The 14114-nt window shown below is 36.1% G+C and overlaps 1 protein-coding gene across 2 annotated transcripts in view; it reads left to right on the forward strand.

Annotated features, from left to right (window-relative positions):
• SCAMP1 (secretory carrier membrane protein 1) overlaps window positions 1-14114 on the forward strand; it is a 136567-nt gene that overhangs the window by 69534 nt on the left and 52919 nt on the right. The gene's annotated exons all lie outside the window — the stretch shown is intronic.

Raw genomic sequence — 14114 nt, forward strand, 5'->3', positions numbered from 1 at the left:
AGATAAACGTTCTGTATGAGTCCATATACTCAATCATTTATCAACTTATTTTTGAGTAAACTTGTTTGTAAGTAATGAACCTTTTTCAGCACTCAAGAATGAGGGTTGGCATTATTAGGAAATATGTATGTATTGTGCAGTTATTAGGAAATATGTATGGTATTGTGCAGATGTTATACTGGAGAAATTGGGGGGCCACATTCAGTTGTTTTTTGTTTTTTGTTTTCCATTTTAACGTAGACTTTCTTTGATTAACCGGAGTGTGTATTCCTTCTGCATGGAATTAGAAACACAGATATGTAAACAGATGGGGGTGAAAAAAACAACCCAGAAGGAAAAGGGAGAAGATGAGCGAATTTGGAGAGAAAGGGGATTATTTAACAGAAAACTAAAATGGTTAAAAATGGTATGAAAGGAAGAAAATAGATGGAAGGAGAAAAAGGAGCAAAGAATCTTTGGATAAGTTGGAATATGGGAGCTTGGTTAAATGGGGAGAGGTGACCCCTCTGGATGTCGGTTGGGGAGGGAAAAAAAAAAGAAACTGTTTACTCTTTCCATGATATAGGAAGAGAGTTACTGTTGCTCTCTTCCTTGTTACCTAAGCCTGGCACACAAGGTTTTTTAATTTTTTGACATCTGGCTTTGGCTTCTGCCAGCCTACTTCCATCACATTACTAAGGTATTTGTAATGATGCTGGTGGGTAGGAATGGAATTGTCTTTGAGACTTTAAAAGTGATGTGAGACTAATGACTTTGGATTTTAAACCTTCTATGATTAATGTAGCCAAAGCAAACTACTAGAAGTTAGCTTTCTGCCTTTTATTACTTGAAGTCATTTGGTTCCTTTTCTTTGCTTTCTTTGCTAGTTGAAGTAAAAATGGTTTGTGGAACATTTTTACTTCTGTCATTACTAATCTGTAGGTTAAGTTCTTAGCTGAATCTCAGTCCTTTAGAGTTTATTCCACATGTTAATTATCTAGGTTTTATGTTCAGAGCAGAACTGAGAGGAATAATACTTAATAGGGAAAGTTGAAATTAAAGTATTTTGAATCATTAGGATACCTTCTCAGTATGTAACTTTGGCATTTCTTTCATCCAGATTGCCAAGTGTTTCTGAGCCAAAGTCTTTCCTGCAGTTTCTGACAGATCTTTCCTTTAAATGTGAAAATCTCAAACCCAGATACATTAGATATGATTACTGATATTAAATATATGGCTTTAAATAGACTTTACTTTTCACATAAATGCTTTGAGATCAGTTTTGACAGGGATTATTGCCTTTGAGAAAGGGCAGAGTCAATATGCAAGTGTTTCATATTTTGTTTCAAGACTGATTAAGAAATGAAAACAAGCATCTGAGCATATTATGTAGGTCTATAGAAAATGGGTAACTAATACTTTTTAGGCCAAGCTCACATGTTTTTCAAAAGAAGATGTTATTGAAAGCTTTTAGTTTTCATTAATCAGACTCTAAAGTGAAGCTAATGTGCTTTTTAAAAGTTTTCAAGTTTTACTCTTCACTGGCTAATGATATTTTTGCCTCTTCTGCCATAAAATATTTAAATATCTACTGAATTTTATTCCTTTAGGTTTCTCTAGAAGTGAAGAAAAGAATAGCAGTATGAAAAATATGTCAGGGACTGATTTTAGAATAAACCAGTCATTACAGACATACAAGTTAGGGGGCATTAGGTTTGAGAATGTGACCAGATTTATTTTTAAGTTGTGCAGTGAACTGATTTTTTTCATGTAGACGATGGTAACTCTAAGTATTGAGAGTAACTGTTAGCTTTGTGGTGGAGTGCTAAAAATAACTAGAGGACATATCAGGAAGTCTTTATATCTAGAATGCAAGAGAAATGTTGTCCCTTACTCAGTTGGAGTTGGATTTTTAATTGCCATTTGTGGTTTATCTCTTTTGCTTCCCTGTTGACTCACAGAGTAAAAGTAAATAATTCAGTATCTCAAGAAATTTCTTTATAAAGGTTAACAATTAAGTTTGTTATCAAGAATTTGTTGTAATTTGTTTAATAATACAATGGCTGAGTATAGTAACTCTGAGAAGAAAAATATAATTGTTTTAACTGAATTATAAAATGCCTTTAGGTTGAATTAAAGTATTTGATAATACTCTTAAAGCCCAATGGAAAATTTAAATCTACATTTAAGTGATTATATCCAGTAATCACATATAATAAATTATACTGATAATTACATATAATTTTAAAATGTGATAAAGGTAGACTCTACTTAGCAACAGTCATCATTTAATTGGTTATTATGCTTGAGAAGTTGGTTTTCCAGTGTCATCTGAGCTTCTGTTTGAATATTTCATTTTCAGGCTCATTATTGAATTCACTGGATTCTTTCAGAGAGCTATTTATATTAAAATACATAACATTTTCCAGCTGCTTTACAGTCATGAAATATCCTAAGGTTAAATAAATCATCCCTTGAACATTGGCCATATACTAAGCTGAAGATAATAAAGAAGACATGCTACTTGCCCCTAGAAATGTGTAATATAAATGATTTAAAAGTAGGCTTTTCTGAAACTTTGGCTAGCAAAATTTATATATAAAAATTGGATGATATTCAATACCTCCCCCCCCCCCCCAATACTTGAATTCTAAAGGAATTTAATACTGGTGGCATACCTTATGATAGATCTCAGTATATAAGATCAAGTAATTTCAAGTTAGTCTTCTTGGATTACCTTTTCGAGGATTTAAGTTTTTAATAAATATTTTTGTCTGAAACTGGGGGAAAAAAACCAACAACCCTGCTTTTATTGGCACCATTGGATTAGAATGTTCATGAAAAAGATGGTTTTCAAACTGTATAAAATATTATTCTATATGACTTATCTTAGTTTTCCACCAAGAAGCTAGTTTTACTGATAATGCTTATAGGACTTAGTCCTTCCATAAGGTTATCCTTCTGCCTGAATCTGAAGGACAGTACAGAGAAGTCTCAAGTATATTTGCTTTTAAAAGTTAAGTTTATTAGCTATCAGAATTAAATCTAGAATTATCATTTACATATTTTAAAAAGATTGTAACTTTGTTTTTAATTTTAGGCTTCCACAAATGACTAAGCATTATGTAAATACTTTAAAATATTAGATCATTATTAATGAGGCAGTGTTTTGTTGAAAAAATTACTGGAAACAGACTGAGAAGGGTGAGGATCCTGGCGTCTCCAGTTAAAAGTTGTGAGCTCCTAGGAAAATGCAGTAAAATCTTAGTACCTCAGTTTATGGAATGTAAACACGGGATGATATTTGCAGAGTTGATAAGATGATTAGAAGTAATACTTGCAAAATATTAGATTTATAGGTTGTCAACAAATGGTGGCTGGAATTAATGTTTTACTTTTGTGTTTTGACTTTATGATTTACTTTTGATCTGTAAAACTGTTATTTGTTATAAATCATCTTTCACTGCTTTTAGTTCATTGTCCTCTGGTGCCCTAGTCTGAGCTAAAGGAAATAATAATTGACACTAAGTTGTGTGTAGAAAGTATGACAATCTAGTCTTTTAATTAGGAGTTTTTTGTTTTATGACTGATTTATATCTGCCATCTATTTTTATGTATTACTTACTATATAAAACATATTTGTTACATACCTTTTTCTTTATTTGCCTTTTAGATTAATAAATTCTTTTTTTTGGGGGGGTGGGAAGAAAGAGCACATGGGTGTGAGCAAGGGAGGGTCTTAGGAAGAGGGATAGAGAGAATCTTAAGCAGGCTCAGTGACCATCATGAAGCCCCACAAGGGGCTCAGTCTCACAAACATGAGATCATGATCTGAGCTGAAATCAAGAATTGGATGCTTAACCAACTGAGCCACTCAGGCACCCCAATAAGTTCTATTTTTTTTAATTTATATTTTTTCTCTGTGGTTCATTTGTTTATATATAAGTCTACTGGCAATGAATTCCCTCAGATCTTTTTTTTTTGTGTAATTCAAAACATGTTCATTTCCACTTTATTGAGGTATAATTGACAAAATTATAATACATTTAAAATGTACAATGTGATGTGATAGTCATATATGTTGTGAGACAATTCCCACAATTGGATGAACATGTCCATCACCTCACATATTTACCTTTTTTTTTTTTCCCCCAAACGTCTATTTTTGAGAGAGAGGGAGAGAGAGCATGAGTGGGGAATGAGTAGAGAGCGAGGGAGACACAGAATCCGAAGCTGGCTCCATGCTCTGAGCTGTCAGCACGGAGCCTGACACAGGGCTCAAACTCACAAATCGTGACATCATGACCTGAGCTGAAGTCGGACACTTAACTGACTGAGCCACCCAGGCGCCCCTGCCCGCCCCTTTCTTTTTGATGAGAACTCCTAAGATCTACTCTCTCAGCAAATTTCAATTATACAGTATAGTATTATCAACTACAGTCATTATATTCTACATTAGATCCTCAGATCTTACTGATTTTATAGCTGAAAGTTTGTACCTTTTAATCAACATCTGCCCATTTCCCTCATCCCCTGGCAACCACCATTGTACTGTGTTTCTGTGAGTTCAACTTTTTTTTTTTTTTTCTGATTCCACGTGTGATATCGTTCATTATTTATCATTCTCTGTCTGGCTTATTTCACTTAGCATAATGTTCTCCATAATGCATACAGTCATAAATGACAGGATTTCCTTCTAAGGCTGAGTACTGTTCCATTGTATATAAACCATTCTTCCATCGATGGACATTTAGGTGGTTTCCATTCCTTGGCTGTTGTGAATAGTGCTGCGATGAACATAGGATTACATGTGTTTCTTTGAGATAATGACTGTGTTATCTTTTGATAACTGCCTCGAAATGGATTTGCTAGATTGTACAGTAGTTCTATTTTTAATTTGTTGAGGAATCTCCATGTTGTTTTCCATGGTGGTTGCATCAGTATACATTCCCACCAGCAGTGCACAGCTGTATATCCTTGTCAACACTCATTTCTTATCTTTTTGATAATAGCCTTTTTAACAGGTTAGAGGTGGTAAATGATTTTGGCTTTGATTTGCATTTCTCTGATGATTAGTGATGTTGAGCACCTTCTCATCTACCTGTTAACTATCTGTGTGTCTTCTGTGGAAAAATGTCTATTCAGATCTTATGCTCATTTTTCTTAATTGGATTTTTCTTTTGCTATTGAATTGTATCAGTTCTTTTTATATTTTGGATATTGATATTTTACGATATAAATTATTTCCAAATATTTTCTCCCATCCATTAGGTTTCCTTCACTATGCAGAAGCTTTGTATTTGATGTAGTTCCACGTGTTGAATTTTTCTTTTGTTATTTTTGCTTTTAGTGTAAAATCCAAAAAAGCATCACCAGGAATGGTGTCAAGGGGCTTACCACCTATGTTTTCTTCTATGAGTTTTATGGTTTCAAGTCATTCATTTAAGTCTTAAATCAGTTTTCAGTTCATTTTTGTGTATGGTGTAAAATAGTGGTCTCATTTTATTCTTTTGCATGTGGCTGTCCAGTTTTTCCGACACCATTTATTGAACCCTGTTATACGCCATTGTTTGTATTTGGCTCCTTTGTGTGGTATGTTAACTTACGTTAATTCATATATGTATTTGGGTTTGTTTCTGGGCTATTTTGTTCCATTAATCTCTGTGTTTGTAGGTCACTGCTGTACTCTGGATTAGTATAGCTTTGTAATTAGGAATTGTGATGCAGCTTGGTCCTTCTTTCTCAAGATTGCTGTGGTGATTCATAGTCTTTTATGGTTCAGTACAAATTTTAGGATTGTTCTATTTTTGTGAAAAATGCCACAATATTGATGGGGATTTTGTGGAATCTGTCGATTGCTTTGAAGAGTGTGGACATTTTGACGTTATTAATTTTTCCAGTGTACAAGCATGGTGTATCTTTCCATTTATTTGTGGTGGTGTCAGTTTCTTTAATCAATCTCTTAAAGTTTTCAGTGTGAGGGTCTTTCACTTTCTAGGTTAAATTTATTCCTAGGTATCTTACCTTTTTGATGCAATTTTAAATAAGATTTTCTTAATTTCTCTGATTTTTCTTAATTTCTCTTTCTGATAGTTTGTTATTAGTGTATGGAAACACAGATTTTTATATACTGATTTTGTATCCTATAACTTGACTGAATTTATTTGAACAGTTTTTCAGTTGAGTCTGTAGGGTGTTCTATATATCAAATGATGTAATCTGCAAATGGTGATAGATTTATTTCTTCCATTTTGGGTGCCTCTGATTTCTTTCTCTTGCTTAACTTCTTTGACTAGAACTTCTAATACTGTGTTGAAGAAAAGTAGCAAGGGTAGGCATCCCTGTCTTGTTAATTTTAGAGGAAAGGCTTTCAGCTTTTCCCTACTGAATATGATGTTAGCTGTGGGCTTGTTATATGTTACCTTTATTATATTGAGGCATGTTCACTTTACATCCACTTTGTTGAGAATTTTTAATCATACATGTATGTTGAATTTTGTGAAATACTTTTTCTGTACCAGTTAAGATGATCATACGATTTTAATCTTTCATTTTGTTAACATGGTATATCACTTTGTTTTTGTTGTTGTTTTTAATATTTATTTTTTTTCAATTTTTATTTTATTTTCCTTTTTTTTTCAGGAATAGAATTTAGTGATTCATTACTTACATATAACACCCAGTGCTCATCCCAACAAGTGCCCTCCTTAGTGCTCATCACCCATTTAGTTCATCCCCCCACCCAACACCTGTCTAGCAACCTTCAGTTTGTTCTAAGAGTCTTTTATGGTTTGTCTCTCTCTCTGTTTTTATATTATTTTTGCTTCCCTTCCCTATGTTTATCTGTTTTTTTCTTAAATTCCACGTATGAATGAAATCATACGATATTTGTCTTTATCTGACTTATTTCGCTTAGCGTAATACACTCTAGTTCCTTCCACATTGTTGCAAATATATATATATACACACACACACATACACACCACATCTTAATGCATTCGTCAGTCGATGGACATTTGGGTTCTTGCCATACTTTGGCTACTGTTGATAGTCCTGCTCTAAACATCGGGGTGCATGTGCCCCTTTGAATCAGTATTTTCATATCTTTTAGATAAGTACCTAGTAGTGTAGTCATTGGGTCAGAGAGTAGTTCTATTTTTCACTTTTTGAGGAACCTCCATACTGTTTTCCACAGTGGCTGCACCAGTTTGCATTCCCACCGGCAGTGCAAAAGGGTTGCTCTTTCTCTGCATCTTCACCAATATCTTTTGTTTCCTGAGTTGTTCACTCTAGCCATTCTGACAGGTGTGAGGTAGTATCTTACTGTGGTTTTGACTTGTATTTCCCTGATGATGAGTTATGATGAGCATCTTTTCATGTGTCAATTAGCCATCTGGATGTCTTCTTTGGAAAAGTGTCTATTCCTGTCTTTTGCCCATTTCTTTACTGGATTATTTGTTTTTTGGGTATTGAGTTTGATAAGTTCTTTATAGATTTTGGATACTAACCTTTTATCTGACATGTCATTTGCAAATATATTCTCCCATTCCGTCGGTTTCTTTTCAGTTTTGATTGTTTCCTTCACTGTACAGAAGCTTTTTATCTTGGTGAGGTCTCAATAGTTCATTTTTGCTTTTATTTCTCTTGCCTCTGGGGACATGTCAAGTAAGAAGTTGCTGTGGCTGAGGTCAAAAAGGTTGTTGACTTGTTTCTCGTCTAGGATATTTATGGCTTCCTGTCTTACATTTAGTCCTTTCATCCATTTTGAGTTTATTTTTCTGTGTGGTATAAGAAAGTGGTCCAGGTTCATTCTTCTGCATGTTGCTGTTCAGTTTTCCCCATACCATTTGCTGAAGAGACTGCCATTTTTCCATTGGATATTCTTTCTTGCTTTGTCAAAAATTAGTTGGCCATACGTTTGTGGGTCCATTTCTGGGTTCTCTCTTCTGTTCCATTGATCTGTGTGTCTGTGTTTGTGCCAGTACCATGCTGTCTTGATGAGTACAGCTTTGTAATACAGCTTGAAGTCTGGGATTGTGATGTGTCCAGTTTTGGTTTTCTTTCTCAACATTACTTTGGCAATTCATGGTCTTTTATGGTTCCATACAAATTTTAGAATTGTTTATTTTAGCTCTGTGAAGAATGCTGGTGTTATATTGATCAGGATTGCATTGAATAGGTAGGTTGCTTTGTGTAGTATCGACATTTAGCAATATTTGTTCTTCCGATCCATGAGCATTTCTTTTTGTCTTCTTCAATTTCTTTCATAAGCTTTCTATCATTTTCAGTGTATACATCTTTTACGTCTTTGTTAGGTTTATTCCTAGGTATTTTAAAAAGTTTTCAGTGCAATTATAAATGGGATCAATTCCTTGATTTCTCTTTCTGTTTGATTATTGGTGTATAGAAATGCACCTCATTTCTATACATTGATTTTATATCCTGTGACTTTGCTGAATTCATGTATCAGTTCTAACAGTTTTTTGGTGGAGTCTTTTTTATCAGGTCGTCTGTGAGGAGTGAAAGTTTGACTTCCTCCTTCCTGATTTGGATGCCCTTTATTTCTTTTTGTTGTCTGATTTCTGTGGCTAAGACTTCCGGTACTATGTTGAATAACAGTGGTAAGAGTGGACATCCCTGTCAGGTTTCTGACCTTAGGGGGAAAGCTGTCCATTTTTCCCCATTGAGGATGATATTAGCTGTGGGTCTTTTATATATGGCCTTTATGATCTTGAGGTATATTTCTTATATCCCTACTTTCTTGAGGGTTTTTGTGAAGAAAGGTTGCTGTATTTGGTCATTTGCTTTTCTGCATCTATAGAAAGGATCATGTGGTTCTTATCCTTTCTTTTATTAATGTTATGTATCACATTGATTTGCAGATATTGAACCAACCCTTCATCCCAGGACTAAATCCCACTTGATGGTGGTGAATAATTCTTTTAATGTATTGTTGGATCTGGTTTGCTAGTATCTTGTTGAAAATTTTTGCATCCATGTTCATCAGGGAAATTGGTCTGTAGTTCTCCTTTTTGTTGGAGTCTTTGGTTTTGGAATCAAGGTAATGCTGACCTCATAGGATGAGTTTGGAAGTTTTCCTTCCATTTTTGTTTTCTTGGAACAGCTTCTAAAGAAGAAGCTGGATTCTTGTTTGTTGGGAGATATTTGATTACTGATTCAATTTCTTTACCGGTTATGGGTCTGTTCAGATTTTCTGTTTCTTCCTGTTTTAGTTTTTGGTAGTTTGTTTCTAGGAATTTGTCCATTTTTTCCCAGATGCCCAATTTGTTGGCATATAATTGTTCACAATATTCTTTTAGTATTGTTTGTATTTCTGTAGTGTTGGTTGTGATCCCTCCTCTTTCATTTGTTATTTTATGTATTTGGGTCCTGTCCTTTTTCTTTTTGATCAGTCTGGCTAGGGCTTTATCAATTTTGTTAATTCTTTCAAGGAACAAGTCTTCTGGTTCCGTTGATCTGTTTTGTTTTTTTAATTTCAGTATCATTATTTTCTAATCTTTATTATTTCCCTTCCGTTGGTGGTTTTGGGCTTTATTTGTTGTTCTCTTTCTAGCTTCTTTAGGTGTAAGGTCAGGTTGTGCCTTTCTTGATTCTTCATTCTTTAGAAAGGCCTGAATTGCTATATACTTCCCTCTTATGACTGCCTTTGATGCATCCCAGAGGTTTTGGACTGTTGTGTTTTCATTTTTATTGGCTTCCATGTACTTTTGAATTTCCTCTTTAATTTCTTGGTTAACCCATTTGTTCTTTAGTCGGATGTTGTTGTTGTTTTTTAGTTTTTTTTTTTTTTTGTTACTGTTTTTATTTATCTTTGAGACAGAAAGCACGAGCTAGGGAGGGGCACAGAGAGAGGGAGATAGATCCAATGTGGGCTCTGTGCTGACAGCAGAGAGCCTGATGCAGGGCTCAAACTCAAAAACCATGAGATCATGACCAGAGCTGAAATTGGACGCTTAGCCAACCGACTGACCCAGGCACCCCAGTAGGATGATCTTTAATCTCCAAGTATTCATGGTCTTTCCAATTTTTTTCTTATGGTTGATTTCAAGTTTTATAGCATTATGGTCTGAAAATATGCGTGGTATGATCTTGATCTTTTTGTACTTGTTGAGGGCTGATTTGTGATGCAGTATGTTATCTATTCTGGAGAATGTCCCATGTGCACTAGAGAAGAATGTGTATTCTGCTTTAGGATGAAATGTTTTGAATATATCTGTTAAGTCCATCTGGTCCAGTGTATCATTCAAAGCCATTGTTTCCTTGTTGATTTTCTGTTTAGATGATCTATCCATTGTTGTAAGTGGGGTGTTGAAGTTCCCTACTATTATGATATTATTATCGATGAGCTTCTTTATATTTGTGATTAATTGTTTTATACATTTGGGTGCTTTCTAGTTGGGGGCATAAATATTTACAGTTGTTAGATCTTCTTGATAGATAGACCCCTTAATTGTGATATAATGCCTTTTATCTGCTGTTACACTTTTTATTTCAAAATCTAGTTTGATATAAATATGGCTACTCCAGCTTTCTTTTGATGTCCATTAGCATGATAGATGGTTCTCCATCCCATTAGTTTCAATCTGCAGGTGTCTTTAGGTCTAAAATGAGACCCTTGTAGGCAGCATATAGTTGAGTCTTGGTTTGTTTGTTTGTTTGTTTGTTTGTTTGTTTGTTTTTAAATTTTTTTTTTTCAACGTTTTTTATTTATTTTTGGGACAGAGAGAGACAGAGCATGAACGGGGGAGGGGCAGAGAGAGAGGGAGACACAGAATCGGAAACAGGCTCCAGGCTCCGAGCCATCAGCCCAGAGCCTGACGCGGGGCTCGAACTCACGGACCGCGAGATCGTGACCTGGCTGAAGTCGGACGCTTAACCGACTGCGCCACCCAGGCGCCCCTGTTTGTTTGTTTTAAATGGTACCATTCTGGTACCATCTCTCTCTTTTGGGGCATTTAGTTAATTTACATTTAGAGTGATAATTGAAAGATATTCAGTGGCATTGTGTTGCCTGTAGAGTTGGTGTTTCTGGTGATGCTCTCTATTCCTTTCTAGTCTTTGTTGCTTTCGGTCTGTTTTGTTTTGTTTTGTCTTTTCTCCACTCAAAGAGTCCCCCCTTAAAATTTTTTGCAGGGCTGGTTTAGTGGTCACAAACTCCTTTAGTTTTTGTTTGTCTGGGAAGCTATTTATTTATTTATTTATCTCCTTCTATTTTGAATGACAGCCTTGCTGGATAAAGAATTCTTGGCTGCATATTTTTGTGATTCAGCATGTTGAATATATCCTGCCACTCCTTTCTGGCCTGCCAAGTTTCTGTGGATAGATCTCCTGCAAACCTGATCTGACTTACCTTGTAGTTAAGGTCTTTTTTTCTCTTGCTTTCATAATTCTTCCTTTCCGTGTTTTTTGTGAATTTGACTAGGTGATGGTCAGTTTTTGTTGAATCTAATGGGAGTTCTCTAAGTTTCTCAGATTTTGATGTCTGCCTCCTTCCCCACGTTAGGAAGGTTTGCAGCTATAATTTGCTCACATAAACCTTCTGCCCTTTTTCTCTTTCTTCATCTTCTGGGACTCCTGTGATTCAGATTCCTTTTTAATAAGTCACTGAGTTCTCCAAGTCTTGTGTCATGATCTTTTGCCTTTGTTTCCCTCTTTTTTTCTGTTTCATTGTTCTCCATAATTTTATCTTCTGTTACGTTGATTTGCTCCTCTGCATTGTCCATCCTTGCTGTTATGGCATACATTCAAGATTGTATCTCAGCGATACCATTTTTAACTTGAGCCTGACTAGATTTTACTTCTTTTATTTCCACAGAAAGGTATTCTCTAGTGTCTTACATGCTTTTTCAACCCCACCTAGTATTCTTATAATTGTGGTTTTAAATTCTAGTTCAAATATCTTATATCTGTGTTGATTACATCCTTGGCTGTCATTTCTTATTGCTCTTTCTTTTGGGATGAATTCGTCAATCTGGAGGAAGAAAAATTATAAAATAAAAAGATAAAAATTAAAAAATTAAAAAAAAATTAAAAAATTAAAGGAACCTAGATCTTAGGTTTGTTTTGGTCTGATTGTTGAAAGAAGCTTGATAGAAGAGAGAAAAAAGGGAAAGGAAAGAAAAAGTTTAAAGATTAAAAAAATTTTAATAAAATAGATGAAATTTTTTTTCAGAATTAAAAAAAAATTAAAAAAGAATTTGCTTTTTCTGTATCCAAGAAAGAGAAAGAAAAGAAAGAAAAAAGAAAACAATTTAAGCAAAAACAGAAGCAAAGAAAATGAATAAGTGAACCAGCAAACAGAATGAAACCTGAATCAAGTTAGATCCAGTTTCCCCTAGAAGTTAGAACTTAGAAGCACTCTGTAGCCCATACACTAAGCAGGATTTGTGCTGGTCTTCTGGGGGGTATTCTTGGAGGGTGCATTTTGGGCAGGACTTGGTGTAATAGATCCCTTCTCCATGAGGTGGTGCTGCTTATCTTACCTGGGTGGATCGGTCTGCATGTACACATGCATGTGTACAGTAGAGGTGGAAATGGCTTCCCCCAGCTCCCTAGTGTCACTGACCCCTGATCAGGCACCCTTTTTTTGTTTTAGGTCTCTGTCCTCTCCCTGCCTCTCTCTACCTTGTCCTTGTCCAAGCTGTGCGCCTGCCAGGTGGCACCTCCCTCCAGAGTTTTATCTCACATAGGTTGTGTTTCAAAACTCCACACTTCAGAGACTCTTGTGGCTTGGACCCACACCAACTCTCTGGGGGAGAGAGAGAGTTGGGTGGGTGCCAGCTTGCCCCAGGAACCATTCCTGTGATTTTACATTGGGCGAGGAGAGTTGCAGAGGATCAGAGATTATGGTGCAACACCACACAGTGGGCACTGGGTTTTGCCACACTCTGAGGTTTTTTTTTTAATTTTTTTTTTTACATTTATTTATTTTTGAGAAACAGAGTGAGACAAAGCGTGAGCAGGGGAGGGGCAGAGAGAGAAGGAGACACAGAATCTGAAGCAGGCTCCAGGCTCTGAGCAAGCAGTCAGCACAGAGCCCGACATGGGGCTCGAACCCACGAACTGTGAGATCATGACCTGAGCCGAAGTCAGACGCTCAACTGACTGAGCCACCCAGGCACCCCCACACTCTGAGGTTTTTTTGCCCCAATACCAGCAAATGTGATACTCTCTGGGGTCTGATGGGACATTTGTCTGCAGGGAGGGTGTATGGCCACTACCAGATGCACTCCAAGCAGGGGAAACACCTCTTCCTGTGTGGCACACAGACCTCTCAGACCACTACCTGCTCCTGGGGATTTGCCCTACTTCTTCACCAGAGCACCGCCAGGCACTGAGCTCTGAACCTTCAGATGCTGTGCTCCACTGTTTATAGGATCCTGATGGCACTGAAACCCTCTCCTTTGTCCCTGTCAATGTTTTTGACCAAGAACCACATTTTCTTTGATCAGTCCCTTATGAGTGTTTTCACTCTTTCTTTCTCTCCAGCTACTTTCAGCGGGAGTGCTTTTCTTGCATGATCCCAATGCGTCTTATTCTCCCCCTTTTTCTCTCTATCCTCTCTCCACAAAAATGGCTCCCTACCTTCCTCGGCTTTTCTCTCCTCCAGTTCACCTCTTCACACCGTGTCCCTGCCAAGTTCTGTAGCTCAGGTTATGCAGATTGTTGCATTTATCCTCAGATCATTTCCTAGGTGTTCAAGATGGTTTGGTGCTGATCTAGTTGTGTTTCAGGGACAAGACAAGGTCAGGGTCTCCATGCTGTTCTGCCATCAACTCCTCTGATATATCACTTTGATATGTGGATGTCAGACCATCCTTTGCATCCCTGGAATAAATCTCATTTGATCATGGTGTATGATCCTTTAAATGTATAGTTGAATTTAGTGTGCTGTTTTTTATTAAGGATTTTTGCCCCTGTGTTCATCAGGGATATTAGTCTATAATTTTCTTGTAGTGTACTTGTATTATAGTGTATTTATTGTAATGTACCTGTACTTGGGTATCAGGGTAATCTTGGCCTTATAAAATGAGTTTCAAAGTATTTCCTTCTGTTCCATGTTTTGGGAAGAGTTTGAGAAGGATTGGTATTAATTCTTCTTCAAATGTTTGTTA

Source organism: Panthera leo, chromosome A1, assembly GCF_018350215.1.
Source record: "Panthera leo isolate Ple1 chromosome A1, P.leo_Ple1_pat1.1, whole genome shotgun sequence".
In the NCBI taxonomy this organism is placed as follows: domain Eukaryota; kingdom Metazoa; phylum Chordata; class Mammalia; order Carnivora; family Felidae; genus Panthera; species Panthera leo.